This window comes from Crotalus tigris, unplaced genomic scaffold, assembly GCF_016545835.1.
Source record: "Crotalus tigris isolate CLP2741 ecotype Arizona unplaced genomic scaffold, ASM1654583v1 scf7180000018068.1947079, whole genome shotgun sequence".
Taxonomy (NCBI): Eukaryota; Metazoa; Chordata; class Lepidosauria; order Squamata; family Viperidae; genus Crotalus; species Crotalus tigris.
In genome coordinates this window covers 1,294,637-1,314,002 of record NW_024096805.1, presented here as the reverse complement: position 1 = coordinate 1,314,002, position 19,366 = coordinate 1,294,637, and the positions used below count along the sequence as shown (strand labels likewise).

Sequence of the window (19,366 nt, the reverse complement as noted above, 5' to 3'; positions counted from 1 at the left end):
CAAAGGCAAACTGCTAGAACTGAGTTCTAATCCTACCTGAGGCATGAAAGCCAGCTGGGTGACTTTGGTCCAGTCACACACTCTCAGTCCAGCCCACCACACAGAGTTGTTGTTGAACAAAATAAAAGAAATATTAGGCGTGTTTGCCGCTTTGAGTAATGTATAAAAAATAATAAAGGCAGGATATAAATAACATCTCCCAACTGATTTTGTTCCATTCATTCTTTCTCTGGTTCTGCTATTGCCCTCTCTGTTTTCAGCACCAACAGCCAAACATAAAGCTGTCACATCATTCAGTTGGCAGAACATTTTGGTAACACTAATATGGATAAAGAAAGAGCAGCAAGAGAGAGCTTGAAGCCCACATATCTTCTGTTGCTAAGTTTGACCAGATATGTAAGTTGATTGTTCCTTTTTGATGTTCTCTTGTGTCCTGTGTTAAATATTTGGGAAGGGGGAAAAAAAGCTTGAAGATTCAAACTTAATCATCTCCAGGACAGATGGATAATTTCTTTGTTGTGACATCTGTTATCCATGATGGAATTGAAATTATATTCAATAGGAATGGAGACATTTTAATAGCAACTTGCCTCTCTCTTCTTCCACCGGTTCCAAGTGATGTTTACTAACTGACATCTTTATATGCTTTTAAAAAATATTTAAGGGATGGCTGCCGACTTCTATAAGAGTCTGTTTTCTGTGTTTTCCATAGTGGTTGATTCTAGGGACAAGAACATCTGACACGGGTTATACCCATCTAGTGGAAAAACCTCATCTGATTTTTGTACATCAAATTGCTGAGAAAGCACAAGAGCAAGGATTTTATTTTTAATCAATTGGCAATCGTATGTCAGAGCTTGCCAAATTTTAACAAGGTTAGTTCTGAAGTCTGAAAATGAGCAAAACCGTCTTTCCAAATTTTGGAGTTTTCATCTGTTGTTCATCCCTGTAGGGTTCAGAAATAGCACAATGAGACGTGACGTGACACCAACAATCCTTGCTCACAATCACTCATGACCTAGTTATCTCCTGTCTTGACTACTGCAAAGCATTCTACAAGGAGATGCCCCTGAAGAGTATCCAAAAGCTTCAATTAGCTCAAAATGCAGTGGCCCGCATGGTTTGTGATGTGCACATATGTCATCTCTCTAGTACACGGGTCGGCAACCTGCGGCTCCGGAGCCGCATGCGGCTCTTTGAGCCTTCCCATGTGGCTCCCAGCCTCCTCTGCCTTTGCAGAGAGAGACAGAGAGAGGCAATTGCGCTTCTCTCTCTCTCTCTCTCTGTGTGTGTGTGTGTGTATGTGTGTGTGTTTGTGTGTGTATGTGTTTGTGTGTGTGTGTGTAAAAGAGAGTGCACTCACAATGTTCTCCGAGGAGCTGAAAAGCTTTCTGGACGGAGCTCCTCCCTTTGCTGCGTCTCTGCAGGAAACAGGAAGCAGGAAGGGCAGGAGAGAGCTAGCTAGCCCAGCTAGGCTGACTCAGGAATTCTGGGAGTTGAAGTCCATGAGTCATAAAAGAGACGAGGTTTTCTACCCCTGAGCTTGTTGGACAACAGCTTGAAGCTTGTCAGGTGAGCAGCAGATAGGAGAGGGGGGAGAAAGAGAGAGGGAGAAAGAGAGAGGGAGGGAGGGAGGGAGAGAGAGAGAGAGAGAGAGAGAGAGAGAAAGAGTGTGTATGTAATTTTATTCTCTTAAAGCATTCTCTTGGTGATCATTGTTTTAATAGTATGGATATTCCCAAGAGTCATATTTTTACTTTCATTTTTAATGTGTGTGTGTGTGTGTGTGTGTGTGTGTATACATACACACACACACATATACAAACACACACACACACCTATAATAAAGGTAAAAAAGGATATATGCAGTGTTATCTTCATTTTAGATATCAAAAGGGTTTTGCGGCTCCTGGTGTTTTGTTTTTGGTGGGAAATGGGTCCAAGTGGCTCTTTGAGTGTTTTGGGTTGCCTACCCCTGCTCTAGTAGGAATTGCATTAGCTGCTAATTTGCTTCCAAGTCCAATTCAAGGTGCTAGTTGTCCCTACATGGCTTGGGATCAGCTTATTTGAAGGAATGTCTTTTCCCAGTAACTTCTACCTGGCCCACCAAAGCAGGGAGGCAGGAAGTGTAATGATTATAATGATAATGATGATAATAATAATAGTGATGATAATAATAATAATAATAATAATAATAATAATAATAATAATAATAATAATAATAATAAAAGTTGGAAGGGACCTTGGAGGTCATCTAGTCCAACCCCCTGCTCAGGCAGGAAACCCTATACCATTTCAGACAAATGGCTGTCCAGTCTCTTCTTAAAAACTCCAGTGTTGGAGCATTCACAGCTTCTGGAGGCAGGTTGTTCCACTGATTAATTGTTCTGTCAGGAAATTTCTCCTTAGTTCTAGGTTGCTTCTCTCTTTGGTTAGTTTCCATCCATTGCTTTTTGTCCTGCCTTCAGGTGCTTTGGAGAATAGCTTGACTCCCTCTTCTTTGGGGCCGCCCCTGAGATATTGGAACACTGCTATCATGTCCCCCCTGGTCCTTCTCTTTGTTAAACTAGACATACCCAATTCCAGCAACCGTTCCTTATATGTTTTAGCCTCCAGTCCCCTGATCATCTTTGTTGCTCTCCTCTGCACTCTTTCTAGAGTCTTTTACATTGTGGTGACCAAAACTGGATGCAGTATTCCAAATGTGGCCATACCAAGGCATTGTAAAGTGGTATTAACACTTCACGTGATCTTGATTCTATCCTTCTGTTAATGCAGCCTAGGGGGCCTCAACCACATACAAAATGGCCGCCGGGGGCTTCAGCCACACCCAAAATGGCTGCTGGGAGACAATTCAAAATGGCGGCCGCCAATTTCGCACCCTAAAAAACGGCCGTTGGAAGGCGGCCTTGAGGCCTAGGGTCTAAGCTGCAACGAGCCCTCGTTCAGGTGAATCGCCTGGGCTCCTAAAGCAGCTGGTGGCATGTGATTAGGCCGGCTGGAAAAGCTGTCATCCAAGGCCTGACAGGCCCTCCCGGCTCCGAAAATTGGGCCGCGCCCAAATTCTCACCTGCTGCTCTCTGCTGGGGCCGAGGGACCTGGGAAGGCTCCCTCCAGGCTTGATGAGGCTCTGAAAACGACCTAAATCAAAGGTTTGATCTTGCTGTCCCTAACTGAGGGAAAACAAAGAAGGGAAAAGTTTCCCCCCCCCCCAGAGGGAGAGGATTGTGAGTCTGTCAGCCTGAATAGGCTTCAGACTGGGATAATTGATCTTTCTTCTAGATATAATCGATTCTGAATCAATAATAAAATAACAAATAATAATAATAGCCTGAGCTAAGTAATTAAATAGAATTAAACAGTCTTCTGCTCCAGGAGCGAAGACAAAACGCGTCTTGGGGCAAAGAGACTAAGTCTAAAACTGGAAGACGGTGTCCCTCCAATGGAACTAAGAAGGGCTCCACAATGGCTCCTTCCAAGTGGAATGTCATCCCTGCAGAGATATGATTGGCCCCCACTTTGACACTCTTTCGCAAGGCCCTGAAGACCTGGTTTTGCCAGAGTGTCCACTGTCCCGCTGGCAAATTCAGTACTGAGCAAACTCTACAGTCTCGAGATGCCATAAGAGATCTTTATTGGATACACATCCCGGCACTGAAGAAGCAAAACCAACTCTAGCTTTCCCGTGGAAAAATCTGGCTGGTTAACAATGGCTTTTCATCACCCCCGCCCACAAAGTGTTCATGCTGCCCAATCACATCCCTTCAGTTTGTTATGGGAAAGGTCCACTTCTTCCTCAGACACTTCTTTTGGATGACCTTGGGTCTCACTGTCTGTGGGCATCTTCTTGAAGCTCCCACTTCTTTCCCAGGCTCTCCCTCCCCCGTTTCTATGGCAAGTCGAGTAGCGACAGAAGTTATCAAGCATCTTAACAATTCAACCTTGACACAGAATGGGAAGCTGGTATAGGCTCTCCTGCCTGAATAGAATTGGACTAGAAGACCTCCAAAATCCCTCCCAACTGTTATTCTGTTATTTTGCTGGAGATCTGTTGTTCTTCAAACAGAATATTTATTTAATACCCGGATGTGCAGCTAAAGCAGTGGTTCTCAACCTTTTTAATGCCGCGACCCCCAACTGGTCGCAAGTTGAGGACTACCCAACCGGTCGTAAGTTGAGGACTTTCCCTACCCGGGAGCGCCGCGCATGCATGGTGCTGCCCCCTGCACCAGCCGAGGCGTAGCTGGCAAGTGGCAGAGATGGCGCAGGCTGACCACTGGCTGGGCCACCAGCTGGCCCAGCCCAAGGGAGGTAAGGCACCCGCTGGGCCCCACGCGTGCCAGCAACCCTCCCTGCGCCCGCCGGCCTCCCACCTCCCACCCCTGGCCCTCTTTTGCTTACATTTTTAGTAGTTGCTCAGCAGGGAGGGGTGGAAACTTCCAGACAACTTGCCTTCGCTGCAGACAACTTGCAGCACTGTTTGCAGAATGGGACTTTGGGTGGGCTCAGCAGAGCAGAGACAGCCTGGACAATTCCTATTGGCTTTTGAAAGCCAATAGAATTAGACTCTGTTCAAGAGAGTCTATTCTATTAGCTTTCAAAAGCCAATAGAATAAAAGGGAGTAGCACAGCTAAGGAAAAGGGGAAAAAAATGGCGGACTGCGTTGTTTGGCGACCCCCGTGAAATGGTCGTTCGACCCCAAATGGGGTCCCGACCCACAGGTTGAGAACCACTGAGCTAAAGAAAATTTGTCAGGTTAAGTCTGGGAGAAGCTACCACATCATGAATTAACCTTGTGGTTTCAGGCACAGCCAAGTTTCTTTTTCCTCAAACTAAGTTCCTTGCGGTTCGTGGCTAGACCGCTGACTGTTCAAGATTCCTCAATAATATACAATGTTCTTGAACAGAGCTGGCAGAAGTAGGCAGTTAGCAGAGCTAACTTGGGAAAATAAAACCGAAGTGAAATTGGGCTGATTTGAAAGAAAAGATATTTAGGTTTCAAAGAGAGGCAGCAAAGTTCATTCATAAAGAAATTAACAAAAACATTTCACCTGGTCCAGGAACATAGCAAACAGCTATATATACAGGTAGTCCTCGACTTATAACGGTTCATTTAGTGACCGCTCAAAGTACATCACTATAAAAAGTGACTTCTGACCATTTTCACACTGACGACCGTTGCAGCGTCCCCAGGGTCACGTGATCAAAATTCAGATGCTTGGCAACTGATTCATATTTATATTTATATTTATGATGACTGCAGTGTCCCAGGGTCACGCGATCATCTTTTGCGTGGAACAGCTTACCTCCAGAAATCGTGGGTGCTCCATCACTGGAGATTTTTAAGAAGAGTTAGACAATCACCTGTCTGAGATAGTATAGGTTCTCCTACTTGAGCAGGGGGTTGGACTAGAAGACCTCCAAGGTCCCTTCTAGCTTCTATTCTATTCTGTTCTGTTCCATTCCGTTCTATTCCATTCCATTCTATTCTAATTATTCCATTCCCTTCTAATTATTCCATTCCATTCCTATTCTGTTCTAATGACTCAAATCTTATTGAGAGAAGTGCTGGATGCCTCAAAGATGGGAAATTAAGCGTAGAGAAGAAGGAAGGCCAAATCAGTTATGCTTTCTCTCCTGATCTACGCTGACCTCACTGGAAGTGAGACCTGTGCATTTTCCCTCCCCCCCCCTCAAAAAGTTTGGAAAAATCCAAAAGAGGGATTGAAGAGGATCAACAGTCACAGGTAATTTATTTATTTATTTATGAGACTTATATACCGCTTTAAGTGCAAGCACTCTCTAAGCCAGTGGTTCTCAACCTGTGGGTCGGGACCCCATTTGGGGTCGAACGACCATTTCATGGGGGTCACCAAACCACGCTGTCCGCCATTTTTTTCCCTTTTCCCTAGCTGTCCTCCTCCCTCTTATTGGTGGCCACACCCACTTGGGGGTCATCACAACATGGGGAACTGTATTATGGCGCCACGGCATTAGAAAGGTTGAGAACCACTGCTCTAAGCGGTTTACATCAGTAAGCAATGTATATATATATATTTACATTGCCCCCAACAATCTGGGTCCTCATTTTACCTACCCCGGAAGGATGGAAGGCTGAGTCAACCTTGCGCCGGTGAGATTTGAACCGCTGACCTGCTGAACACAGTCAGCTAAAGTGGCCTGCAGTACTGCACTCTAACTGCTGCGCCACCTCGAGACTTGCAACCAGAACGGAGCCCAAAATTTCCGCTAAGTGAATCAGCTGTTAAGTGACTTTTCCTGCATGTTGTGACCTTTCTTGTTAAGTGAATCACTGCTGTTGTTAAGTCAGTAACATGGTCGGTAAGTGAATCTGGCTTCCCTATTGACTTTGCTTGTCAGAAAGTCACAAAAGGGGATCACGTGACCCCAGGATGCTGCAACCGTCATAAATACAAACGGGTTGCCAAGCGGTTGAATTTTGATCACATGACCATGGGGATGCTGCAACAGTTATAAAAGTGAAAAAGTCATAAGTCACTTTCTTCACCGCCGTTGTAATCTCAAATGGTCACTAAATGAATGATAGTAAGTCAAGGACTACCTGTGTGTGTTTGTTGCTCTCTTCCGTGGTTGTTTCTTTGAAAGATCTAGAATTGGGGTAGCAACCTTGGCTCTTTTATGACTGGACTTCAACTCCCAGAATTCCTGAGCCAGCATGGCTCAGCTTGGAAACCTCTCCCTTTCCCCTCAGCATGGCTGGCTCAGGAATTCTGGGAGTTGAAATCCACGAGTCATAAAAGAGCCAAGGTTGCCTACCCCTGATCTAGAATGTATTAGTCCGTTGCGGTATTTAAGCCAGTTTACAAGAATTGCAAAAAAAGAAAAACTAACTAACTAACTAACTAACTAACAAACTACCTCGGCCTGCATTCATGCCAGAAAAAAATGCAACAGCTTTTCACCTTTGCCTTACCAAGTGGCACAGAGAAGGCCCTCATGCAAATCTATTTACGATCAGAATTGAAGCAAACATCTGGGATAGCAGACATGGAAAGCTTTAGTGGAAAGAAATCTCTTTCTTTTTCACCAAAAGATGATGCAAAAAAATAAAATAAAATGGAACTGGATAAGAGTAGAAATATTTCTGCATGCATCCTAACAGTTTCTTAAGAAAATAAGTAGACTTCCACTTCATTGATCAATTGGATAAAGGGCCCCATGCCTGGACTCCTTCAAGGTTGGTTCATGCATTCAGTTTTGTGTAATCGTGATTTGTTATATCTGCACAACCTGCTAACCAGTCACCAACTAGGACAGGTAGGCAACCTTGGCTCTTTTATGACTCATGGACTTCAACTCCCAGAATTCCTGAGACAACATGGCGCAGCTTGGAAACCTCTCTTTTCCCTCAGCATGGCTGGCTCAGGAATTCTGGGAGTTGAAGCCCACGAGTCATAAAAGAGCCGAGGTTGCCTACCTCTGGCCTAGGCCTAGGCCATTTTATGACTCGTGGACTTCAACTCCCAGAATTCCTGAGCCAGCCATGCTGAGGGGAAAGGGAGAGGTTTCCAAGCTGAGCCATGCTGGCTCAGGAATTCTGGGAGTTGAAGTCCACAAGTCATAAAAGAGCCAAGGTTGCTTACCCCTGAACTAGGATCTACAAACTTTAGGATCTGGTGAAGCTGGTGGATCTGACAGGATCACACAGTAAGCCACACATCAGCAGAGCAAATAACAGCATAGACCAGTGTTTCTTAAGCTTGGCAACTTTAAGGGATGTGAACTTCATCTCCCAGAATTCCCCTGCCAGCCCTGTTGTACAGCCAAAGACACATGGGCTATCTTCATGTGTCCTTCCGAGTTGGCCTTTTTTCTAGGCCAGGGGTAGGCAACCTTGGCTCTTTTATGATTCGTGGACTTCAACTCCCAGAATTCCTGAGCCAGCCATGCTGAGGGGAAAGGGAGGTAGCCAAGGTTGCCTACCCCTGTCCTAAGTCCTCCTGTTCTAAGCAGTGAGCCTCCTAGACCAGGGGTAGGCCACCTTGGCTCTTTTATGACTTGTGGACTTCAACTCCCAGAATTCCTGAGCCAGCCATGCTGAGGGGAAAGGGAGAGGTTTCCAAACTGAGCCATGCTGGCTCAGGAATTCTGGGAGTTGAAGTCCACAAGTCATAAAAGAGTCAAGGTTGCCTACCCCTGTTCTAGGCTGACTACATACAACAAATCCTAAAGTCAAGAAATTAATTGAGGGGAAACCTAACCCGGAAGTTATGTCCCAAAGGTGTTTTTTCAAACGGCAATCGGATGTTCTTTGGGTTTTTTAATTTCTCTTGAAGACATTTCGCTTCTCATCCAAGAAACATCTTCAAAATTGAAGAAGCAACCTAACCTGGATTATAAATCGCCAATTTTTAGCAGTTATGTCCGAAAGGCGCTTTTTCAGAAGGCAACTGGACTTTTTTTGTTTTTTGTTTCTCTTCGAGTCTTCAAACCTTCTATCTTAGGGATGATTGAGAAGCTGCATAGACATTCAGCGGTTAAGCAAACATAGCCCCTATTTTTTTTTTAAAAAAAAAAAACCTTTCTTGATAAGGGTGTTTTGTGAAAACAGCCCCTTTGAATCAGAGGACGGGAGGATGCCATTAGGTATAAAGGAAATAAGGCTAAAATGCTGTCGGATGAAGACAGGAACTTCAGACTGAAGGGCAGAAAGACGTAAGCAAGCAATTTAGTCACAGCCGTGGAGATGAGTGACACAAAATGGGGACAGATTTATTGTCGATTGTAGGCTAAAGTGCAATTCAAAGGAAGGAAACGGGAAATGAATCACTTTGCAGAAAGGAAAATATTCCACTTGGTATTTAGGACAGAATAGAGCAACAGAGTTAGAAGGGACCTTGGTCATCCAGTCCACCCCCCCCCCCCGCCAAAGCAGGAGACTACCTACATCATTTCTGACAGATGGCAGTCCAGTCTCTTCATGAAAGCCTCCACTGATGAAGCTCCCACAATTTCTGAAGGCAAGCTGTTCCACTGGTTGATTGTTCTCATTGTCCAAAAATTTCTCCCTATTTCCAGGTTGAATCTCTCCTTGATCAGTTTCCATCCATTATTCCTTGTCTGGCCTTCAGGTGCTTTGGAAAATTGGTTGATCCCTTCTCTGTGACAGCCCCTCAAATATTGGAACACATATCTCAACTGGTCCTTCTCTTCATTAGACTAGCCATGCCCAGTTCCTGTAACCATTCATGTGTTTTAGCCTCCGGTCCTCTAATCATCTTTGTTGCTCTTCTCTGCATTTTTTCCTAGAGTCTCAACATCTTTTTTATAGTGTGGAGACCAAAACTGGTTGCAGTAATCTAGGTGTGGTCTTACTAAGGCTTTGTAGAGTGGTATTAGTACCTCACGCGATCTTGATTGAATCCCTCTGTTAATGCCATTTAGAATGACATTGGCTTTTTTGGCTGCCGCCGCACCCTGTTGGCTCATATTTAATTGATTGTCCACTAAGACTCCAAGATTCGTCTCACAGTTACTGCTATTAAGCCTGGTTTCACGCAATCATATTTATTTATTGAAAGACATGGCGGGGGGGGGGGGAATAAAGACAACCACTGGCTATCAATAGGTGGGGAGAAACAGGTTGCAAGATATCTTTAAAGCCTGCGTTGGATGGGAATGGTGCCTACAAACTCCAGATATGAAAGCTTGCATGCGCTTCTTGCTTGGGCCTAACGTAAGTGTGTGAAAGGTTCTTATGAAATTGAGAGTTGCAGGTCCTTCAAGAGCAAGGGTCTTCAAACTTGGCAACAGGGCTGGCTGAGGAATTCTGGGACTTGAAGTCCACAAGTCTTAAGACCCCTGTTCAAGAGTCATCCCTCTAAGATAGTGATTTCCCAACTTGGAAACGTTAGGACAGGGGTCTTCAAACTTGGCCCTTTTATGACTTGTGAACTTCAAATCCCAGAATTCTTCAGCCAGCGTGCCTGGCTGAGGAATTCTGGGAGTTGAAGTCCACAAGTCACAAAAGGGCCAAGTTTGAAGACCCCTGTGTTAGGAGGTATAGGCTTCCACTCCCAGAATTCCCCAACCAGCATTGGCTGATTGGAGAATTCTGGAAGTTGAAGGCCACAAGTCTTAAAAGTAACCAAGGTTGAACATCCCTGCTTTAAAGGATGTCTTCCAGATAACAATCCTGCTGTTGTTTATATTTCATTGAAATATGAAATTATTGTATCTATGTGTGCATCTGTGCACATCTATATACACGCATGTTCCCACTCCTCTAAAGTCCAATAGAATGCAGGAGATAATAATAGAAAATATAGATTTATAGATTTTTATAAACGATAGAAAAAAGTGATAGCCAGCCTAGCCTCAAAACTTAAGATTACGTTGCAACAATAGCTCTGCTATAAAATATATTTTATGTGTTAGTGAAAGTTTGATTTATAACGTATCATGCAGAATAATAGACGCATTTGTGCAAATAAGCCTGGATCATGGCTCAAAGACAAGAGCTATTCTTTTCCCCGCCTGGCACAAATTTAGTTTTTTCAACTAATTATGTTGCAGCCATGCGGCTTGGGTAAAGTTGAAGTAACTGGGGGAAAAAAACTTGCACAATTCTATTTTGGAGGGGAGATAGGGCCTCCAGGTTTTTGCAAGTCAACAGGTTGGTGGGAAAAAAAGCGAAAACAGAAAGTGGTTAGATTTAGCTCCATGTGTGCGTGCGTGTAATTCATGATCATGCCTAAGAGATTTTATGCTTCAAGTCAGTCTGAGAGAGAGGGAGAGGGAGAGAGAGGAAGGGAGAGAGAGGGAGGGAGAGGGAGAGAGAGGGGGAGAGGGAGAGAGGGAGGGAGAGAGAGGGAGGGAGAGGGAGAGAGAGGGGGAGAGGGGAGAGGGAAAGAGGGAGGGAGAGGGGAGAGGGAGGGAGAGGGAGAGAGAGGGGGAGAGGGAGAGAGGGAAAGAGAGGGAGAGAGAGAGGGAGAGGGAGAGGGGGGGAGAGGAAGAGAGGGAAAGAGAGGGAGGGAGAGAGAGAGGGAAGGAGGGAGAGAGGGAGGGAGGGAAAGGGAGGGAGAGGGGGAGAGAGAGGGGGAGGGAGGGAGAGGAAGAGGGAGAGAGGAAGGGGGAAGAGGGAGGGAGGGAGAGAGAGAAGAAGGGAGAAGGGGAGAGGGAAAGAGAGGGAGAGAGAGAGGGAGGGAGAGGGAGAGGGAAAGAGGAAGAGAGGGAGGGGGAGAGGGAGGGAGGGAGAGGGAAGGAGGGAGAGGGAGGGAGCGAGGGAGGGAGAGGGAGGGAGAGGGAGAGAGAGGGGGAGGGAGGGAGAGAACTCTAACCCTTCTCATTCAAGAACCTTCTTCAGTTCTGATTAGTTTTTTGGTTCCTATCCCAAACTGGCTTTCAGTCCAATATCATCTCATCTTACATTTATGCACAGAACTTCTGAAACTCTTACACAGCCAGTGCTGCTCTGTTAGTAAGGTACACTTGCTGATCTAACTGCTTTTTTCTCCTGCTTTCCAAAGCACCAAGAATCAGGTAAGATGCAACCAGAAGAGGGAGGCTCAATTGCCATCCAGAAAAATCCAATTCACAAAATCCTATCGTGTGTCCAAATTCAACTAAGATTTTTTTCTCCTCCCCTGCGTGTATCTTCCAATCAATCCATATGAACCGTCTTTCATCGGATCTTGCCTAATGTTCTAGCAATCTGAAAATCTTGCCCAGCTCGGAGACCTTTGATTTGATCTCCCAAAGGCCTGGCCTTAATCCACTTTGTGAGTTAAGGGCCATTGTTTCTCAACTTGAGCAACTGAACTGCCAGATTGTTGAGTGGGAATGGACTGCTGGGCCTGTTGCCTGGAGCCTCTCGCCTGTCAAAACATGACCCACACCCAGTACTCTTTTAAGTCGAACTCCTAACCCAGTGACCTAGAAACCCAGTGTAAAACGAGAAGAGGACACACAACTGATCAGAACTGGCACAGCCAAGTAGAGAAGACGTGTGACGTGAGATAAGGAAAATCTCGGTTACCCAAAGTCTGAAAATTATGGATATCAAGGGTTAAATTGGAATGTTGACGAGAAATTAAAAATTATGTAAACATTAACAACAGGATATGGATTGTTTATGAAGATTGAATGTAATTAAGACATATATAAGCTAAAAAATTATTGGTAAATGTAATAATGATGTTTTTATTGAGTTGATATAATTAGAAATGTACTAGCTTGAATACGAGATAGTAAATGTTAAGGGGAAAAGAGAAGAAATATCTGATGTTGTAACCTGAGATTTGCACTAAAGATCTTGTTATTGAGCTATTGATTAACCCAGTCACCACGTTGCTTTTTAAAGACTCAAATATAAAATTGGGAAATTAATAAAATATTATAAAAAAAAAAGAAGGGTGGGAAAGGATATGCTGCCCCACAGAATTTCTGAACTGATTTCTCTTTCATTTCATTCCACTTTTCATCAAAGCACTTTTGAACCCCCAGTTTACAGCTTTCTGTCTGGCCCATTTAGCAATAATACTTATAGACTTATATACTGCCTCATAATGTTTTACAGCACTCTCTGGGCGATTTACAATTTCAGCCTATTGCCCCCCCCCCCCAACAATCTAGCTTGGAAGGGCGAGTCAGCTTTGAGCTGGTCAAGATCAAACTCCAGGCTGCGGGCAGAGTTTACTTGCAATGCTGAGCCACCAGGGCTCCTGAAAACGTGTGGGGCCAAGAACCTAGAACAGCCCAACTGAGGTGGTCCTGTTCTCCTGTTCTTTCCCAACCTTTGCTGAAAATACCCCCAAAAGTAGGCCAAATGTCTATGTCAAGGGTAGGCAACCTTGGCTTTTTTAAGACTCATGGACTTCAACTCCCAGAATTCCTGAGCCAGCCATGCTGAGGGGAATGGGAGTTTCCAAGCTGAGCCATGCTGGCTCAGGAATTCTGGGAGTTGAAGTCCACGAGTCATAAAAGAGCCAAGGTTGTCTACCCTTGACATAGACATTTGGCCTACTTTTGGGGGTATTTTCAGCAAAGGCTGGTTTATGTCCTTTAAGCTATTGCCCCTCTGCAAAACTCAGCTGTAAACTTTTCTTTATAAATGTTTTATTGGTTTTCTAATTTTACATTTAAGTATTCAAAAACTAACGTGGCGGTTGGGCCACTCAATAATGAAATAACATACAAATATCTTCAGTACAAGTCTCAAACTACTACGTCAAATTTTTCCTTTCTTTTCCCCTCAGTATTCGCTGTCTCCTGTCTAAACTGATACAATTCTTATTAAATCAATTAAATAAAAATGACATTCTTACATTTATCAATAATTTTTGGCTTATACATATCCTTATTATTTTAACATTCAGTCTTTATAGACAATGTCCTAATTAGTTTTCCCCAATTTTTAAATTTCCCGTTAATGTTTAACTTTAACATTTAGTATGTATAATTTCCAGGTTTTAAGTAACCAAATTTCCCATTATCACAATTCAGCACAAAGTCTAATAATCAGAATACACATCTTATCCATTTGGATATATTCTATTTCTCACCATCTTACATCAACTAATTGATAATACAGTATAACATTCTTATTTTCTATTAATTTCTAAACATCTTAGATTTAGTCACCAAATTTTCTCTTATTTCAACACCAAATATTTCCTCTCTTTTTCTCTTAATGTCTATTTAGCTCATATTTAAGCTAGTACAGTTTTTACAGCTGTAAACTTACTTTACAGGTAGTCTCAACTTACAACCATTCATTTAGTGACTGTTTAAAGTTACAACAACACTGAAAAAAAGTGGCCTATAATCATTTTTCACACTTACGACTGTTGCAGCATCCCCCTGGTCACGTGATCAAAATTCAGATGCTTGGCAACTGGCTCCTATTTATGACAGTCGTGCGATCCCCTTTTGCAACCATCTGACAAGTAAACTCAATGGGGAAGCCAGGTTCACTTTACAACGGAACAAATGCAGTGATCCACTTAACAACTATGGCAAGAAAAATCATAAAATGGGGCAAATATCACTTAACAAAAGTCAACAGAAAATTTGGGATCAATTGTGGTCATAAATCAAGGACTACCTGTACAGACAGAGTTATAGTGGGCTCACCAAATAAAACACATTGGGTGAATCCAAACACTTGCTCTATTTCAAATAGGTCTAGTACAGGGGCAAGCAACCTTGGCTCTTTTATGACTCGTGGACTTCAACTCCCAGAATTCCTGAGCCAGCCATGCTGAGGGGAAAGGGAGAGATTTCCAAGCTGAGCCATGCTGGCTCAGGAATTCTGGGAGTTGAAGTCCAAGAGTCATAAAAGAGCCAAGGTTGCCTAGCCCTGGTCTAGTACAGTGTTTTTCAAACTTGGAAACTGTTAAGGTGTGGACTTCAACTCCCATCACCCCCGTCAATATAAAAACTGATTTACTATTTGTCTCACAGACATACAGATGGGACTGTTTGTTGCTAGCTAAACAAACCAGCCTAACTCATTTGTAATACCTTAAAAATGATCAAGATGAGGATTGGCACATTGTGAGTGAATTATAAGAAGGATTAAGCTCTGGAAATGTACAGCACATCAGTTCAAAAGGGCAATGCAGCTCTCCTCATGGATAACTAAGATTAATAGCATGAGGAGAAATACCATGGAGATGACCTCAACAAATCTTTGCGGTGTCTTCTCATCTTTTCACAAAAATTCTTCTGTTTGGAATTCCCAACTTTGCATCTAAGCCAATGTTTCTCAACCTTGACAATTTTAAGGCATGTGGGCTTCAACTCCCAGAATTCCACAGCCAGCATTGCTGGCTGTGGAATTCTGGGAGTTGAAGTCCACATGCCTTAAAATTGTCAAGGTTGAGAAACACTGATTAAGCGTTCTCTCATCTAGCACCTCCACTAGTCTCTGGAGGAGCTAGACTACAATTCCCATCACCCCCCATCTAGCAGGGTCTACAAGCAAGAAGAGGCTACCACCTCTAAGTGACACCCTTGGGGCTCCAGGAAATCAAGAAATCTGTCATACCTTAGCCCTTGGCAAAGTGAAGACTTAGGAAAAAGTGTTCAGAAGCCAGGAATATGTTTGCGCCTACAAAGATCAGAATTGCTCAAGACACAGCATTCCCTGTGGCACGCTACAAAAGTGAAAGTTGGACTTTGAAGAAGCAGGATATGATAAGCGTTGACGCCTTTGAACTGTGGTGTTGGAAAAGACGCCCGGGAATGCCGTGGACAGCCAAGAAAGCAAAACGATGAATCATTGAACAGATCAACCCAGAAGTTACATAAGAGACGCAAACGAGCAGGTTCAAATTATTCTACTTTGGACAACTGAAAAAAAGATTGGTATCTGGAGAAGGCTCTAGGACTGGGAAAGGAGGAAGGAAAAAAGAAGAAGACAAGTGGAAGCAAGGTGTATGAATTCAGTTATTTGCTGTATTTCTCTGAAAATAAGATTGGACTTATATTAATTTTTGCTTCAAAAGAAGTAGAGCTTATTTTCTGGTTACAGCTTATATTTGGAGAAATACGGTATTAAAGGCATCCATCTAGCTCAAGATCGTCGGGCCTTAGGCATGAAAGCCAGCTGGATAACTTAGAGCCGGTCACCAGGAGACTGGGAGTTCTAGTTCTACTTTAGGCATAAAAGCCAGCTGGGTGATTAGGGCCAATCACCAGGAGACTGGGAGTTCTAGTCCCACTTTAGGCATGAAAGCCAGCTGGATGACTTAGAGTCAGTCACCAGGAGACTGGGAGTTCTAGTCCCACTTTAGGCATGAAAGCCAGCTGGGTGATTAGGGCCAATCACCAGGAGACTGGGAGTTCTAGTCCCACTTTAGGCATGAAGGTCAGCTGGGTGACTTTGGGCCAGTCAACAGGAGATGGTGAATTCTAGTCCTACCTTAGGCATGAAAGCCAGCTGGGTGATTAGGGCCAATCACCAGGAGACTGGGAGTTCTAGTCCCACCTTAGGCCTGAAAGCCAGCTGGGTGACTTTGGGCCAATCACCAGGAGACTGGGAGTTCTAGTCCCGCCTTAGGCATGAAAGCCAGCTGGGTGACTTTGGGCCAATCACCAGGAGACTGGGAGTTCTAGTCCCGCCTTAGGCATGAAAGCCAGCTGGGTGATTTTGGGCCAGTCATCAGGAGACTGGGAGTTCTAGTCCCGCCTTAGGCATGAAAGTTCCCTGGGTCAGCTATTCTTTCTTAGCCCAATTCACCTCACAGGGTTGTTTTTGTTGTGAGAAAAATAGGAGGTGGAAGGAGTATTGGGTATGTTCGCTGCCTTGAGGTTTTTTAAAAAAATAAAGTCGGTGTAAAAGTAAAAATTTGACCAAGTTTTATGCTCCCTCTCTGTTCTTAGCTCTAACCACAACTCATTTCCCCTTTAGCAGGGGTAGGCAACCTTGGCTCTTTTATGACTTGTGGACTTCAACTCCCAGAATTCCTGAGCCAGCAGGGCTCAGCATGGAAACCTCCCCCTTTCCCCTCAGCATGGCTGGCTCAGGAATTCTGGGAGTTGAAGTCCACGAGTCATAAAAGAGCCAAGGTTGCCTAACCCTGCCCTAGGCCGCTTTATGACTCGTGGACTTCAACTCCCAGAATTCCTGAGCCAGCATGGCTCCTCTTGGAAACCTCTCCCTTTCCCCTCAGCATGGCTGGCTCAGGAATTCTGGGAGTTGAAGTCCACGAGTCATAAAAGAGCCAAGATGGCCTACTCCTGCCCTTTAGAAATCAAAACATACCATGAAGCTATTCCAGTTATTCTATGAGCTGGTGAGCAAAACTGGTTAAGTTAAAAAAGGAAAGAATGGAACCACTCCAGGATCAGATGCTAACTCAGCATGTGAAAGCACCCACACAAGCACACAACAATTAGGCACACCTGCTCCCACGAACCAGCCAACACCTTTATTTTGTAGGTGCAGGGATCAAAGCTTTTGCATCCTGCCCTTCCTCCTCTCGCCAGCCAATCAGAGGCAGTCTGGCTCCCAATTTGGAATCTGTCAAGACCAGAGAAAGTGCTGCAGGAACAGGAACGTTTGGAGCAGGGATCTTCAAACTCGGCCCTTTTATGGCTTGTGGACTTCAACTCCCAGAATTCCTCAGCCAGGCACACATGCCTGGCTGAGGAATTCTGGGAGTTGAAGTCCACAAGCCATAAAAGGGCCGAGTTTGAAGACCCCCTGATCTGGAGGCGACCAAGAGGGTGGATTGGAGACCCAGGTAAGATGACAGTGGTTGGGCTGGAAACTGAGACCGGAGGGGAAGATGGGTTTTGTATTGTCTTCTCCATCAGGCACTCTCCAAACTCCACAGATTGCCATTCCCATTTTTTCCCAGCCATCGGGTTTGTTGGCCCGGGATGTTGGGAGTTGTTGTTGTCCCAACAGATCTGGAGGGCTCCCCTTTGGTCAGCGCTAAGACTCTCAACTTTTTTGCTGTCTGGGGTCGTTTATTCCAGACATCTTTTCTTTTGGATGAAAAAAGAGGTTAGAAGGGTGGGAGATTATTCTTCGATCATCTTTGCCAAGATGGAACATTCACCTGGGAACCCAAGCGTGACTTTTCACTGAGCTGAATAGTAGTAGTAATAATAATAAAATAATAATAATAATAAAGTTGGAAGGGACCTTGGAGGTCATCTAGTCCAACTCCCTGCTCAGACAGGAAACCCTATACCATTTCGGACAAATGGCTGTCCAGTGCAGGATTGCCCGCGTGTTTGCTTGTTCCGGGTAGAAAAACGCTGTCGACCCGGCATCTTTTGCGGGGATTTCCCATTTCCCGTTTCGAAACCAGCCGAGCCTTACTCCCCCCAAGTCCACCCTTTTTTTCACGGCACGCTTGGTGCCTTTCCCACGATCGTGCTGCCTTCTGATCTTACGCAAGCTACCCCGGGCGCTCTCTCCTCCCTCCCTCTTCCCAAATGCAAAGCATCTCTCCAGCTTCTTATCGGGGCAACGGAGATTTGGAATACCCGGCTTTTATCTGCCACCCTAATTCACCCACGCTCCAGATTGCTTCCGACGCGCCAAGGGAGCACGCTGGTGGCAAAGATCCCGAATTGCGCGGTATCCGCGGGTCTCCTTGCAGCCATTCCTCTTTCCTTCCGTTAAGGGCCTCTTTTGCGAGTGTTTGGCGAGGGTTTCCCGGGCTGGGGCTCCTGCGCGCTTCCAAAGGCACGCTGCGCTGTCCGGGGCGCAAGCTCTGCAGCGATCCAAGCGCTGGGATCTTCCAACTCCGGCAGAATCTCGCGAAGGAGGAAGACTCTCCCTTTCCTTCTCCCGACGTGCTGGGCGCTGCGCCTTTTTTTTTTTTTTTTTGCAAAATCTTCCCGTCCAGGCATTGCACCTTTTTTTTTTTTTTTTGCAAAACCTTCCCGTCCGGGCGTTGCACCTTTTTTTTTTTTTTTTTTTGCAAAATATTCCCGTCCGGGCGCTGCGCCTTTTTTCTTTTCTTTTTTTTTTTTTGCAAAGCTTTTGCAAAACCTTCCCGCCGCGGTGGACACCTCTCGCGCCAGCCCTGGGCGCCTCCTCCCTCTCCTCCTCCTCCCTCCCTGGGGCTGCCCCGCCCACGGCTGCCTGCACCCCCCCCTCCCCATCAAGGCCGTCCAATGGAAAGCCGAGGGCCTCGATAGCACTTGCAAAAAAAAAAAAAAAAAAAAGCGAGAGCGAGCCGCGCCCTCGCCCGCTCGGCGATCGGCAGCGACAGCAACCGCGATCCCGGCTCGGTCCCTTTCAGTCCCGAAGGAGCGGAGCGGAGAAGCGCCGGCGAGCTGCAAAGAGGCGAGTGCGCGCGCGATGCCCGGGAATTGGGGGACGGGGAGGGAGGGGTGGGGGAAGGCTCCGGTGGATTGGATTCCCTTCGCTTCGGACCGGGAAAGGGGAGCGCACCGACCGACCGGCCGAGCCGTCTTGGCTCCGCTTGGCTGCTTTTGCCGCCCTTCCTCCTAGTAAGACGCCCCTTGGAAAACCCAGCCGGCTTCCTGCGGGAACTTAATGCAAACTCGTGCAAAAAGTGGGGCGCCTTTGCCAACCCCCCCTCGCCAGGCGCCCAGCCAGTTCTGCCCAGGATTTAGGGCGCGTCGGCGTCTCCGCCTCCCGATCTAGCGGCGGCTTTTTAAAGCCCGGATATCAAGGCGTGGAGGGATCCGGCCAGCTGGTCCTGCTTTCGCCCCCCAAATATCTTGACGGCAGCTGAGCGCAAAAAGCACGACTCCGGACTTGTGCTCCATCATCACTGGAGATTTTCAAGAAGAGATTGGACAAGCTAGTCTCCAAAGTCCCTGAAGGCAGGACAAGAAGCAACGGATGGAAACTCATCATGGAGAGAAGCAACCTAGAACGAAGGAGGAACT

The 19,366-nt window shown here is 45.5% G+C and overlaps 1 protein-coding gene across 3 annotated transcripts in view; it reads left to right on the top strand.

The window, feature by feature from the left end:
• The first annotated feature begins 18,666 nt into the window (after nucleotides 1–18,666).
• The window catches only part of KRAS (KRAS proto-oncogene, GTPase), a 37,083-nt gene continuing 36,383 nt past the window's right edge, over nucleotides 18,667–19,366 (top strand). For all 3 annotated transcript variants that reach the window (XM_039347393.1, XM_039347394.1, XM_039347391.1), the window contains exon 1: nucleotides 18,667–18,794. The gene's annotated coding sequence lies outside the window, so the exon portion shown is untranslated. The remainder of the gene's footprint in view (nucleotides 18,795–19,366) is intronic.